Source organism: Gymnoscopelus microlampas (genome assembly GCF_963454915.1).
Source record: "Gymnoscopelus microlampas genome assembly, chromosome: 9".
In the NCBI taxonomy this organism is placed as follows: Eukaryota; Metazoa; Chordata; class Actinopteri; order Myctophiformes; family Myctophidae; genus Gymnoscopelus; species Gymnoscopelus microlampas.
Window position 1 is genome coordinate 24,942,934 of NC_139946.1, and position 14,040 is coordinate 24,956,973.

Sequence of the window (14,040 nt, forward strand, 5' to 3'; positions counted from 1 at the left end):
AACACGAGGCCTTCAGTTACACTACAACGATAAAAGGTATGTACACTGTAAAAACCTGAATTGACGGGAATGAACCTGCTCTTGCTTTAGCGTCGCAACATTTACCATTGCTTGCTCAACAGAACATGAGCCCATGTTCTTTTAACCCTTCAAATTACTAGGGAGGGAAGTTGACCAAGACAACAGCTATGGTCCGGTGTGACCTGGGAAGCTGCAAGCCACAGTTTCGTTCTCACCTTAGCCATCGAGCAGATGATGGTTTACCACCTAAGCCATGTTTTATATTTTGTCATGTGATGGTGACATGCAGAAACCATTGCATCTACAAGCTCACAATGTGTCGTGAGCTTGTAGATCTTCTATTTTACCTGTAACATCTTTTTTTGTCTGCCACAAATATTTTCTGCTGAAATAATTTCTCATTTACCAAGTTATATCTTCATTTCTTTTCAGGGAACTTTATACTGAATACACAAAACAATAAATTATGACTACATTTTCCTACAAAATACTCAGTATCAATTTATCCATTTATAACTCAGGGCTCCAGACTAACTTTTTTCACCACCGTCCCAGAACCATCCCACAATAAATATTTAACCGTCCCAAAGTGAATGTAATGTAAAAAATGATTATATTTTCAATTGATAAATGAATGTGTTATTATTATTATTATTACTACTACTGAATAAATATGCTTGTGGCTACTCAAAATCTGATTGCCAGCCAGCCAGGGTAAGAGGGGGTGTGGGTGTCATAACTGTCACATACGGTAAAGAACCATACACGAGCGTTGGAGGAATTACGGTAAAACCTGGTTTGTACTTCGTCCGTACGACGGTGTTGCGCGGTGAACTTAGACGATTTGCAAGCCCACAACGCGTCACATCCTTGGGGCCTTGAGGGCTTTTAGATCGGCTATGTTCACCGCACAACACCGTCATATAGACGAAGTATAACCAGGCTTATTGGAACGTCCCTGCATGCGGAGTCTGCCGCACACACCGTTGTTTTGGTTCAGATGGAACCCTTACTTTTTAAGCATTCTGTATACATCATATTTATTTTCTGTGTGTCTCGTGCTGTGAGTTTGCGCACCACTTGCACAGTGACTTTGACATGCGACGTCGGCTCAAAAAATCCACTTCGTCCCAGTGGAGATTCATTTGCATCCCGAAATACATATTTTTAAGTCCCCAGGACGTCGGGATTCCCTTAGTCTCGAGCCCTAGTCTGACAGCATACGAATGTAACCAAATGGACCTGTAAGGGTAACACTGAGGATTTTACCGCGTATACTGCAAGCAAAGGCTGAAGCCTCCCCTCGATGTAGGTCAGACTGCTATTGATACAGCACTGTGTTTCAGAGTGCTGCAGAGACCTGCTACATACCTTGGCGTGTCTGCACTCCCATATTACAGGCCTGATTGCGTCCATTTCCAGCTTACGCCTGAGTTACATTTAGCAGCGTGCGGGTGTCGCGTAACGAAGACAGCAGATCTACAAGCTCACAGGCTTTACAATAGAAAGCCAAAGTATCAACTGGCTTGTTGTGAATGAGTTCGAAACACGCAATCCCTTTCTGTGTGTGTGTGTGTGTGTGTGTGTGTGTGTGTGTGTGTGTGTGTGTGTGTGGGGTCAGTGTTGTGACTGAGTGGCGTGAGGCATTCCTGAGCTAACAGCTGTCAGGCTGGACATCAACTCATTTACAGGCTAGTCGAGTTACCTAAGCCCGGGAAGAACTTAAAATGGCTACAAAACAAAACCACACAAAAAAAAAGAAAAAGCTCTGAAAACCTCCACTGTGCTACTTTTCAGATTGCAGCACAACAACAAGATTAATCCAGCATATTCTTTCCCACACTGATTAGCAGCTCTTGGCTTCCGTAAAACCTCCACAGTGCACAGTAGAAGCCTGTGTGACGTACCTTAAGGCCATAGAGTGATGGACTGCGACAGGCAAAGATGGACGTCCAACGATGTCACTGCACAAGTAACTGAAACACATAAGAGAACACAAAGGATCAGTAAACCATAGAGTGATATATATCCACATCTTTGTACAGTACAGTGTATCATCTTGGATGGGCACAGTACGAAAAGAACATCTTGAATGGTCCAGTGGTTCACATCCCTTTTTTCCTTGAAGCCCCCCTTCTTACGTCTGACAAAGGATGAGACCCCCACACATGAGTAGAGCTGTCACGATTCTGACATTTTACATCACAATTAATTGTCACACAAATAATTGCGATTAACGGTTTAATTGTGTTTTTGAACACTGGAACATATGAATAAAAATGTAATTTCTGTTTGGCTTTTAGGCTTTGAAGTTACACAGGGCAGGTATGACAAATAACCTAAATATACAAAGAAATGACTGACATATTTAATAACTTTATACTTTCAAAAGAACAATAGTGGAAATAGCCGCTGAAGCGTTGTGAGATTGTAGATCTGCTATCTGCACTATTTTAAAAAATGTTTCAAAATATTTGAACATTTCTCAACATGGAAACGATTATGCCAAACAATTGCGATTATGTAAAAATTGTGACAGGCCTACACATGAGCGCACACATACGTTTTTTAACAATCTTATTATACTGTACTTCACAATGATGTGGGAGTTAGCTTTGTTAAAGTTACATAATAGATACTGTATGACAAGCTGGACTGATAATCACATTGAGAACATACAGGCAGACAGTGGATGAAAACAAGATGATTTTGTGCATCATGTAATGTTTAACATTTTGGAGTCCCTCCAAAAACAGACATGGCCTCACACCAGGTCCTTAATTACTGAAATCAGACTTGTTGTGAATAACACAGGTTAAAAGGAAAGCAGCAGATGTAGAGAGGAGATCTGGGTAAAAACATTATATTCCCTTGGTGCTGTTGAAAGATATAATGAAAACAACTATTTATTTGTATTGGATTTGGATTTTTGTTCATGGATATTTCTTCATCATTCAATTGGTTCATACTTTGGATATAAAATAATTAACTGATTTACAAACTCACAAAGTGCCAAAATGTGACATATTGTGAGCTTGTAGATCTGCCATAAAATAAAGTTGTCGTTTTTTTTTACATTTTCGTCAATGATAACATTCCAAAACAGGGATACCATACAGGCAGAATGCAAAAACACTATCTACATATTAGAGGATTACACATATTGCCTAAAGCTAGAGCTACCCTCTAGCTGCTTTACAATCTGGTCCCAGAGCAGCAGGTGAAGGGACAGCCTACTGTTGGCTCCATTCCACGTTCTGTGTGGGGGGGTCAGGAGGATTACAAACTCCTCCGGACTCCGGAGTGGATGAATAATCTCACATTTCCCACTGCATCCAAGAGGCAGTTTCATAAGTAGTCACAGCCCCCGAAAATACCATCAATCCCATCAGGACGGCTGTAGAGGCTCTTCCCCCTTCCCTCAGGTCCCCCTCCTCTAGTCTATATTATGTAATAATATAGAGCCGTCACACTATAATGTGTCCGGGTTGCTCAGTCGGTAGAGCACGCCTTTGGATCACAAGGTCATGGGTTCGATCCCGGGCATCGCCAACTCAGCGTATGAGTAGCATGGCACGGCTTGAGTGCGGCAACTCGTGCAGCAAGTACTGGGAGCTGATGGTAGGAGTGGTGCTCCACCTCAGCAATCCATCTCCCAGGGGTCTAGCGCATAGACTCCCGTGTTCTCGAATCTCGATTGATACCGATAATAATAATCCTCTCCGACCTACTTACTTACATTATAACGATTCAGACAATATTGGCTATGATAGATATGGTACCAGTATAGACTGTGCGTTGTCCAACATACAAATTAGGGGTGTCACGATTCACTTACCTCACGATTCGATTCAAAATCGATTCCTAGGGTGCCGATTCGATTAAAATTGCGATTCTGCGATTAATTGATATTCGATTCGATTCTGCGATTTATTGCGATTTTCTAGGGTGCCGATTCGATTAAAATTGCGATTCTGCGATTTATTGCGATTTTCTAGGGTGCCGATTCGATTAAAATTGCGATTCTGCGATTAATTGATATTCGATTCTGCGATTTATTGCGATTTTATAAAAAAAAAAAAAAAAAATTAATAAAAAAAAAAAAAAAAAAAATAAAAATAAAAAATAAAAAATCGATTTTAATATTTTGAATCGATTTTTAAAATCGTGGCATTAAGAATCGCGATTTATTCATGAATCGATTTTTTTTGACAGCCCTAATACAAATGTGCCGATATGAAACTTTTTTTGCAGAACATAATGCAGAATTCAGTGCACTGACGTCATTTTGAGCAAAACATTATATTGTTTAACTGCAAAATAATCTGACTCCATAGTCTCCATTATGTCTTTGGTTATCAAACATCAAGTGTTTGATAACCACCAAAGACATAATGGAGACTATAACACATTTGAGGGATCATCGAATATTGAATAATCAATGTCAGAATTTAGTCTTTTTATTTTTTTAGCTCCCTAATATCAATATATACCTCAAAACTCCAGTATCAGTATGTCTAAGACATGATGTTATTAACGGTTGACGTATTCCGCATGACACAGTGCTTGACGGCCACAGCAATACAAACATGCTGGCACAAGCTAGTAGTATGTAGAGTGAAATGTATACTGCTACCCCTTGATAATGGTGCAAATAGAGTGCCACTGGACAGATCAACAAAACACAACAAAATACATCTGTGATCAAACAAAGAGAGGAAGGGTGAAGCATGACTTACGGTGTCGTGCACCGAAAATAGCCGATCTACAAGCTCAAAGGCTCGTGGTAGGCTGTGATGTGTTGTGAGCTTGTAGACTGGTTATTTTTGGTCGCTGTCGCACGGCGAAGCATAACTTAGGCTTGCATGAGTCAGTGAGTCAGACACGGAACACGTCAGGCAGACAGAGAAGTTCAGCTGTGTGAAGAAGAACTTCCACTCCCCACTGATGTGGACAACTTGTGAGAAGTTGTAACAGGTCAAAAAAAAAGAAGAAAAGGAAATAACACTGACAAACCGAAAAGCCACAGTACAGGGCTCGTGGACACATGCAGCCCCGCCTCCTGCAAGAAAAGACACTTTTAATCCAACAGCTTCTCACGCTGACAGACCTGAGTGAATATATCTGGCTTCCTGTTCCAGCTCGGCAGCTCCAAACACACCCCAAAAGAAAAAAAATAAGAAAAAAAACTTGTGACCACAGAAAAAGAGCGAGGCCAACTTTGTGTACCTCCTGGAGGTTGAGGCAAACAGACACACTAAAACCTCTGCGCTATATATAGACTGGTGGGTAGAGACAGTCGCATTTTGCTGGCATTACAAAATAATGCTAACGAATGAGGCCTTTTATGGAATTTGGATCTGCGGGAGGAGACGGGGGCACGTTGCTGCAAGCAAGCAGCAAGACAAACTGTAAGGAACGTAAAAGATCAACAGAGCAGAGAGTGTTGACGTGAGCAATGGTTAACTTGGACTTCAACCTTGAGGTTTTTCAGGCAGGAAGGATGCTACAATCAGACATTTATATACTATATAGGCCCATATCTTTTTGTGTGGTTTCTTCCTTATTTTCATCTTGAATGCATAATGCAACACTGCTGCATGCGAGAAGCCAGTCAGCATTAATTGAACTGTATATATACCTTACAGCACTGGTTCTCAACATGGACCAGGCCCCCCCCCCCCCCCCCCCCCCAGTGATAGTTGGGAACCAAATGCAGGTCTGTAACTCTGAGAGTGTACAAACTCTCGGGTGCACTTGGTTCCATTTGTGCACACTCAGAGTTAAATTAACATAGATGATTTTACAGTGTAGATTCAGGTCCCAGAGATAAAAGAAATCTTGTCAAATGGGGGTCCATGGCCTAATGGCATAATCACCGTTTTATAGTCACACACAAGGAGGCCTAACTTTCAAAAGCAATAATACCAACATGGGCTGGACTTGTTATTTGTAACAGCCTGTGTAGCCTTTAGCCAGCAACCAGGGCGCTGCGCTGCTGTATCGCAAATGGGACAAAGGCAAACCAAATAGCCTACATCTGGTTCACTCCAGTGCTAAATGACAGGCCAGGGCCCCCACTGTAATCGCTACCTTTCTGCAGAGCGGAAATATCGCTGGCTTCTTTTGACAGAGAGGACTTTCATGCTGCCGCCCAGAGACAACCACCTATTTGCATGTCTCAACAGATTTGCCTTTGCACCTGACCTGACTGGCTCACATCTAATGGCCTAATATATATTTGGCGTTCCACTTGCTCTGCTTGAGACTTACTGAGGACCCAGGCCAGACTTGGAGCGTCTCCCGTTAGGGCTTGATATATACTTGCGAGGAGTGTTTGCGCACCGTAAATAGCTGATCTACAAGCTCACAACATGTCACGCTACAACACATCGTGAGCTTGCAGATCAGCTATTTTCGGCGCGCGACACCAGCGCGCAACAGAGTATAAATCCGGCCTTAGGGCAAAAGCGGGGTGGTTTCTTTGGTGAAGTCGGACCCAAACATCAATTATGTTCCAAACCCTTTCTCCCAAAGCCAAGAATAATCTGCCTCAGCAGGGCTCAATTATAGGCTATTTCTAGCTCAACTCATTCCACGTTGAGCGTTACAGTACACTGAGCCTTTCAATGCACTCAATGAGAAAAGTCAACTTGTTCTGGGATCAATGACCCACTTCTATTATCAAGCAATCTGTCTTAAACTGTGCTTAAAATTAATGTGCACTAATTCCCACATGTCCATAGGAAGGCAACATGAGAAGCTTTTAAGCCTAATTTATACACAATTGCATGACGTTGTAGCTCACTCAAAGTAACTCATTGCAAGCTAACAACACGTTAAAATGCAGCACTTGTCACCAAGCCACACCGGCGTGCAATGGGGTATACATTTAAATTAAGCTTGGGTGTTTTGGTTTCAGACCCTTGAGAACGTGTCCTTTAAATTGCATTTTATTCTCATCAGTCAGTGGGCAGGAGAGTTTCAGCTTGAACTTGAAATACTGGCGTTATTGACGTTATTGTAAATACATTTCACCATGAACCAAGGTGCTGTTCTAAAGAAAACAGCCAAGCAAGCCCCATATCCAACTTGACGTAAAGTCAAGCAGTGTCATTCAGATTCACTTGCAGTATGTGGCTTCTTGACATACTCTCAGGTTAATCATTAATCTAAACTGCAAATACACACAAACAGACAGACAAACAACACCTGGACGCAACCTCCTCAGTCTAAGTGGAGATAAGGGCTCATCTGTGGCACACAGGCCAAACAAATGAAAGCTGTCATCTAGGCCACTGGTTCTCAACGCTGGGTCTGGGGACTCCCAAGGGGTCCTTAACAGGTGGCTGGAGGTCCCGTCAGCTACATGATGTATAGTTAAGAACCAAATGTACCCTTACAGGTCTTTACACATGTGTTTATTTGTACCATTTCAGCATCAAATGAACACTGGAGATTTTACAGTGTAGCTTGGGGTCCCAGAGATTTTTTAAAATGGCCTAATGCATATCAAACTAAGGGTCCTTGAAATTAAAACGGTTGAGAATCACTGATCTCGGTTGTAAAACACCAACATCGTAGTATAATAGTAGAACAGTAGAGTGTTAATTTAACTCAGGATTCTTCTGTGTACCAGTGTCTCTGAGAAGGGCACAGGTGAGCTGCCAAGAGCTCAGAGAACCAGCTCTTACACAGAGTCAATCATCTGAGATGTCTGCGTCACAGTGGACTCCTCATCCGTGTGATGTGAGGGACAACTCATGTATTTAATCGTATGAGGAAGGTATACTGTAGATTGTCCACACTGGGGCTGGCCGGTAAGGAGTAATATTTATATCACAGTATAATTGTAAGCACTGATGGTAACTGTATATGACGGTGTATTCCATTTCCCTAAAATGCCAATATAAATGCTTCTGAAGGGCCAATGGGTGGCACAGGGGTAAAGTATACCTGCCCACCACCACAGACTTAGTCTAGGCGTTTGCACCGCGGTGATTCCAGTTTGGCCGAGCATCTATACGAACACGGGAGGGAAGCCAGGTGGGGAGGGAGGGTGATCTTTGTTGCTGCACACACAGATGCTCCTACACAGTCTGGGTCAGCGCCTGTCAACATTGGGTGTCGAACAGGACAAGTAGGACGGAGGTGCTACGTCCTCCCGGTGGGGGCTCCTCATTGGCAGGTGAGCCAGTAGGGTACAACAGCAGTGGCAACAGAATTTAGAATGAATTGGCATATTGACTAAATTGGGGTAACACTAAATTAATCAAAATAAAGGCTTCTGAAGGGGTAAAGCACTGGTATGCCAATATATATTAGTACACTTAAATGTATTACTAGGACATATTTCAAATAGTAGATTAAAAGGTATTTTAAAAACATGATATTGTGCAAGACTGCTATAATAATGAAAAGTACAAAACCTTTTCTCTGAAAAGCACTGCATGAAATACAATAAAACCGTCTACACCGTTTGTACCTTTCACCCCTTGTCCAGACAAACAACAAATATGGATACAACTAGTTTGTGCTCTTGTTAAACACAGTCCAAATGATTAGGTATTCCAATCAGGTGCGTAAGCTGAATGCCAGACAGAGGTCCAGACAAGAAAATGACATGACGTTAACTACAACAACAGCTCAATTGGCCAACATTCTGCTGATAGGTGAGACAGACGAGCATTGCGTCAGGAAGAAAAAGCCTCATCATCTGACTGACCAGATTCAGAGTGGTGTTAAACTAATGGATCTATTAAGTCAGATCCAGGGGAAGCAACAGTGACTTTTGGAAAAACAAAAAGGATTATGTGATAAAAAAGGACAATTTAAAAGGGTGAAAAGATGATACTTGTGCCCCTTAGTCGTTGTGCATTACATAATATTTTCGTGACCACCAGTGAACTGCTGAGTTAACAGTTAATCCTAGCAGGGGGACAGCTTAGTGAGGGGCCAAAGAGGGGGAGGGGGGTGCTTTTTTCTTTTTACCAAGCCAGCTATTCTATCCCCATACTCATCACTGATACCAGATTAAACAAAACACAATCCCTTGAATTATGCCCCAGATCATCGCAAATTGATGCGTTTTCAACAACCTAGAGGGATTCCCAGCAGTTTGAGGGCGTGTGTGCATCAACAACAGCCTACACATCTGCACTCCCACCAGGGGCTTATATCCCAGCAGGACAGAGGGAAGAAAGATAGTCGGTTGGTTCCAATATGTATACATTAACCACATAAAGTCTATAACTTTGTTGGCCGGGGTTGCCCAAAGTTCTGTACTAGGTCTGCTGGTATTTCCCTCTACATCAAAAATAGCTGATCTACAAATTCCCCAAACTTCGCCTGTTCTTGGCAAATGTTCACCACCCGAATATGTGTTTGGAGCAAAAAAGCAAATACTGTCAACTGAGATGAAACAAAGTGGTGGCATCATAGTCCACTGACTGACTGACTGACTGACAGGAGAATCATTCTTTCTTCTCTCTGCAGAACTGCTGAGATATAAAAGTATTCATCCAACTATACAAGAGGACCCACACAGCCAAGAGCATGACCAACTCCTATGTGGGCACGTGGGTGAAACTGACTTTTCACCCCATCAATGTGTATTGTGCCTACGTCTGAAATAGTTTGGCCATCTCCACCTCCAGCCTCGCAACAGACTGACCAGATTCCTCTCTCCCTCTCTGTCTCTGTCTCGCTCTCTGTCTGTGTTCCAGTCTCGCAGCTCAGCTCTTGCACAGCACAAGAACAAATCCTCCATTGTGTGTCTGTCATGCACTCTCTAGATAGAGAAAATGAAGTTCTCTGAAGCATGCGAGATGCAACGCTGACAATTCTCCCAGTGTCATGCAGGAGGTGCGACAAGCAAGAGAGATGTCATGCTGTATGCATGTTTTTGTTTACTCTGTCAAAACGGCACAGGGACAGCTTTTAGGCTGAGTGACCACATAGCTATCAAACTATATTGCAATCTTCATAGAGAAAAAGACTAATATTTTGCAGATTTCTCTTTCATTTGCCCAGGAAAGACAGAGATTAAAAATAAATCACTGCAGCCCACTTTAAATAGATTGTGACTTAGGGGAGTGCATGGTTATTTCAGTTAGCAGAGGAGAAGTGATGTTGATTTAAAGTAAAGGCTATTTGCACCTTGCATTTAGACTTCAGTGATTGCTACTGACATAAGGCTTACCTAATACATACACAATTAAATCCTTAAGTGTCATTTTATCCACGTAACTCTGAGTGTACACATGGAACAAATTCCATTCGTACACTCAATAGTTAAATTAACAAAACAAATGCAACGCGGTTGCAACAGTATATCTACCAAAAACAAAACACTGCAAAAATAATGCACAGTTAGCTAACGTCAGCTAGCTTTTTATTTAGCAGTTTAGCTTGACGTCGAGACAAGAGTATGTGTTCTGTACAAGTTACACTAAAAAGCTTCCAAGCTGTAAACAAAACAACTTCATTTATCCAGCCAGCTGGTTGACAACTCCACGTTAATGTGTAATAACAACAATAAAGACAAACAAAAGCCTCTCAAACAGAACCAAACTATAAAGCAGTCACAGAAAAAGTGAGGAGTGGAGAGGGGCTGACACTGCTGCTGCTCTCCACAGATTGAAGCTAAAGCTAATGCTAAATCTGAGAGCAAAACTCCCATCTGTCTGTCTGTACCAGTAGCATCACGCTAGGCTACGTTAGCCTGTTTTTGCTAACGCAGTTTTACACACCTCAACAACATCACATTATTAACGGTGTCTGTTCACTTCAATACTTTCTTTATCTAACGTTTACTCACATCTTCCGTGGTCCTGGTGTTGTTGTACTTTTAGCTAGACGTAGCTGTGTGGCTCACAGACAGTCATTTTGGACCAACAAGGCAAGGTTTCCTCCTCCATGAAGGGACTGCAACTGAAGCTCTGAGGTTTTTTTTTTCTTCCTCTAACTGGGGTTTTGTGCAGTGTTGCCAGGTATTGTGAGAGAAATAAGCAACCAGGTCTAGGAAAACAAGCCTGAAAGAAGTAACTAAAGGCCACATGAAAACTTTAGATCTAGATCAGCTATTTTCAAAAACTCTTGCAATTAAATGTGGAATATTTGGAGTTTTGTTGAAACATTCTAACAACACAAATGCTCCCCTGGGCACAACACGTTTTCATGAAAATATTTAAGAACGACTGGTTTAAATAATAATAAAAAAAAACTGAAAGCAAGCCTAAATAAGCAACTTTATAGAAAAACAAGCCCAAAGTCGCTTATAATAAGCGGACATGGCAACGCTGGTTTTGTGGTAGAAGAGCGCCACTGTCAACACGACACGCTGGTCCCGCCTCCGGAGTGGTACACCCACATCTGTGACCCGTTGAAGTATGCACCCTGTTCAATCATTTTTTCGGCAGGGCAAAATAAATGCTTGATAAAATATTTAAATATAAAAAAAAAATTATATGATAAAAGTATTTAATTTAATATTTGCAAATATTTCATAATTTCTGCAGGCTAAATGTTTGATGAGAACATTTTAATTTAAAAAGTAAGTATTTTGTAGTTGTTGTTTTTTTATCATAGTGCTAGTGTTGATGTCTTAATGAATTGAATACGTGTGACCACAATGGAAACAACAAGCCCAGGACGCCAGACTGGGCTTTTTGTGTTATCCTTTTGAAAATAATTGTAAACCGTAGGCCTACCTCTGTTTTTTGATGATTGAATATTTTATTGGACAGAAATGCAAACACCACGAGCACAGTCAAACACTTAGTCTAAAATGATAACAATCTACAAAACTGTTACTAAGGTATTCAATCAATCAATTTTAATATTTCCTTTTATTCAATGGGCTGCTGCGTTGCATTGTGAGCTTCATGTCGATCGGCTATTTTCAGCGAAAGCTTTCCCCACAATAACGGAAACCCGAAAATATACTAGTATTGAGCCCTGAGGGACTCTGGTTACCCATATGGGTTTAAATGGTTAAATTATCGCCCTCCTCCTCGACTGCTGTGCAGAAATTGAGGAGAAATAACCAAACAAACGGGAGATTCAATAGGGCAACAATGTCGGTGTGACGTCGTTCCTGACTGGCTGTGCTGGTAAGACGCCTACCACACTATGAGGCGTCCCGTTGTATGAGACGCCTGTCAATCAGAAGCTGTGCCAGAGAACGACCTGGTGATTGGGTAACATTTTGGGGATGAAATCGGGTGAGCTCGATTTACAGGACAACATTGTGACCACACATCATTTCTGATATGCGGTGCGGCATATTTTAATGCAGTCGTCCTGTAAAAATGAATAAATAATGATAGATTTTTTTTATAAAAAATGATATACATCATACCAGTGGTAGAAAAAGTTTTTTTTAAAATGGTACTTAAGTAAAAGTGTCAATACTGCAATGTAGAAATAATCTGTTACAAGTAATAGTCCAGAATTCAAAAAATACTTGAGTAAAAGTACAAAAGTATTGGTATCATAATGTACTTAAAGTACCAAAAGTAGAAAGTACTCGTTATGCAGAATGTCCCATTTCACAAGTTTTCAAATGTATAACATGTATAAAAAAACATTTGAAAATAGCAGATCTACAAGCTCACAGCACGCATTGTGAGTGTGAGCTTGTAGGCCTAGATCTGCTATTTTCAAATACCCAAAGTACATAAGGCTGAATTGGTTTTCTAATAATAATCCAAATCTGCAAAGTAGTAAGTAGCCTAACTAAAGTGTTCAAATAAATGTAGTGGAGTAAAAGTACAATATAGAAGTAAAAGTATTGAAAATTGGAAGTAGGCCTACGACTACTACTCCAGTGGAGTAAAAAAAATACTTAAAATTGTACTTATTTACACCACTGTCTGCACCTGCTGTTGAAAGTGTTCGTTATTGTTGTTCTTCTTCTCCTGTCTGTCTTCAAGGCCGCCCAATCGGGCAGTCCGGTGTTTCCAAACGCTCATCCTCAAAGATTGGTCATTGAAGAAGCATGATTCGTGTTTTTTAGTTGCGCACTGGTGTCGCGCGTCGAAAATAGCTGATCTACAAGCTCACAAATCACAATGCATAACAATGTGCGACGCGTTGTCAGCTTCTAGATCTGCTATTTTAGGTGCGCGACACGGTGCGCAACCAAACCAGGCAGCAAGGTCATCATGTTACGTTGTGATTGTTGTGACATTTTACGCACGGAGTCTTGCTGTTGCAGATAAACCAGACGGTCCAGTCCAGGCCTTTATTGTAGCCTAGGACTGTATATATTGGAGGGTATAAATAATGTCCCGCTCACAAGATAATACAGATCAGTTACAGATCGATATAAAGTTTAGTATTATGGTCAATAATGGGGTTAATACATGCTAATATGCTATAATAACTTGCATTGTAACTTGTAACTAACTACCCAGTAGGTATGCTCTTGGCAGAAATAGCAGATGGTTATACACTGAGCAACACGGATTATTCACCACATGTTTTGAAACATTTTCTGTTGATCTGGTGTGTAAACAACTGTACTCACATGCAAGTAAAGACATGGTTTTACAAAGCAAAAAGGCATTGGTAGTACTAGTAAAGTACTACTTCTATAGCTTCCGCTGGATACAGAGTGCAATTCCTTGCAATCACGCGCACGGGCAGTGTGGCACAATGACACAGACACAGACACAGACACAGACAATGTAAAGTTATTCATCATGATCACTACAAAAAGTCAACCTGTCCTGTCCTGCACTGTAATGCGTCAAAGCAGTGAGCCATCCATAACTTTTATGATCTCCATTCTCCAGTCCAGAGAAACTAAATTTGCAAGTGGCAGTCCCTGCTTGGCCAGGGGATATTGCACTCATGGGCTGCCATTGCCAGACTGCCAGGCAGTATAGGCTATATTACAATAACTCTATGGGCAGTAGCAGCAGTGGAAGAGTAGGTAGTCCGCCATCCAACTCTAACCACTGCAGTTATGCCTATTGTAGGCTATTAACAGACCAGATTGGTTGAAAAAACTTT

The 14,040-nt window shown here is 41.4% G+C and overlaps 1 protein-coding gene across 2 annotated transcripts in view; it reads right to left on the minus strand.

Moving 5' to 3' along the window:
• Positions 1 to 10,959, minus strand: part of fryl (furry homolog, like) — a 109,976-nt gene extending 99,017 nt beyond the window's left edge. For both annotated transcript variants that reach the window (XM_084066794.1, XM_084066785.1), the window contains exons 1-2: positions 10,841 to 10,959; positions 1,929 to 1,997 (exon numbers count right to left, since the gene is read on the minus strand). The gene's annotated coding sequence lies outside the window, so the exon portion shown is untranslated. The remainder of the gene's footprint in view (positions 1 to 1,928; positions 1,998 to 10,840) is intronic.
• Between the last annotated feature and the right edge of the window lie 3,081 nt (positions 10,960 to 14,040).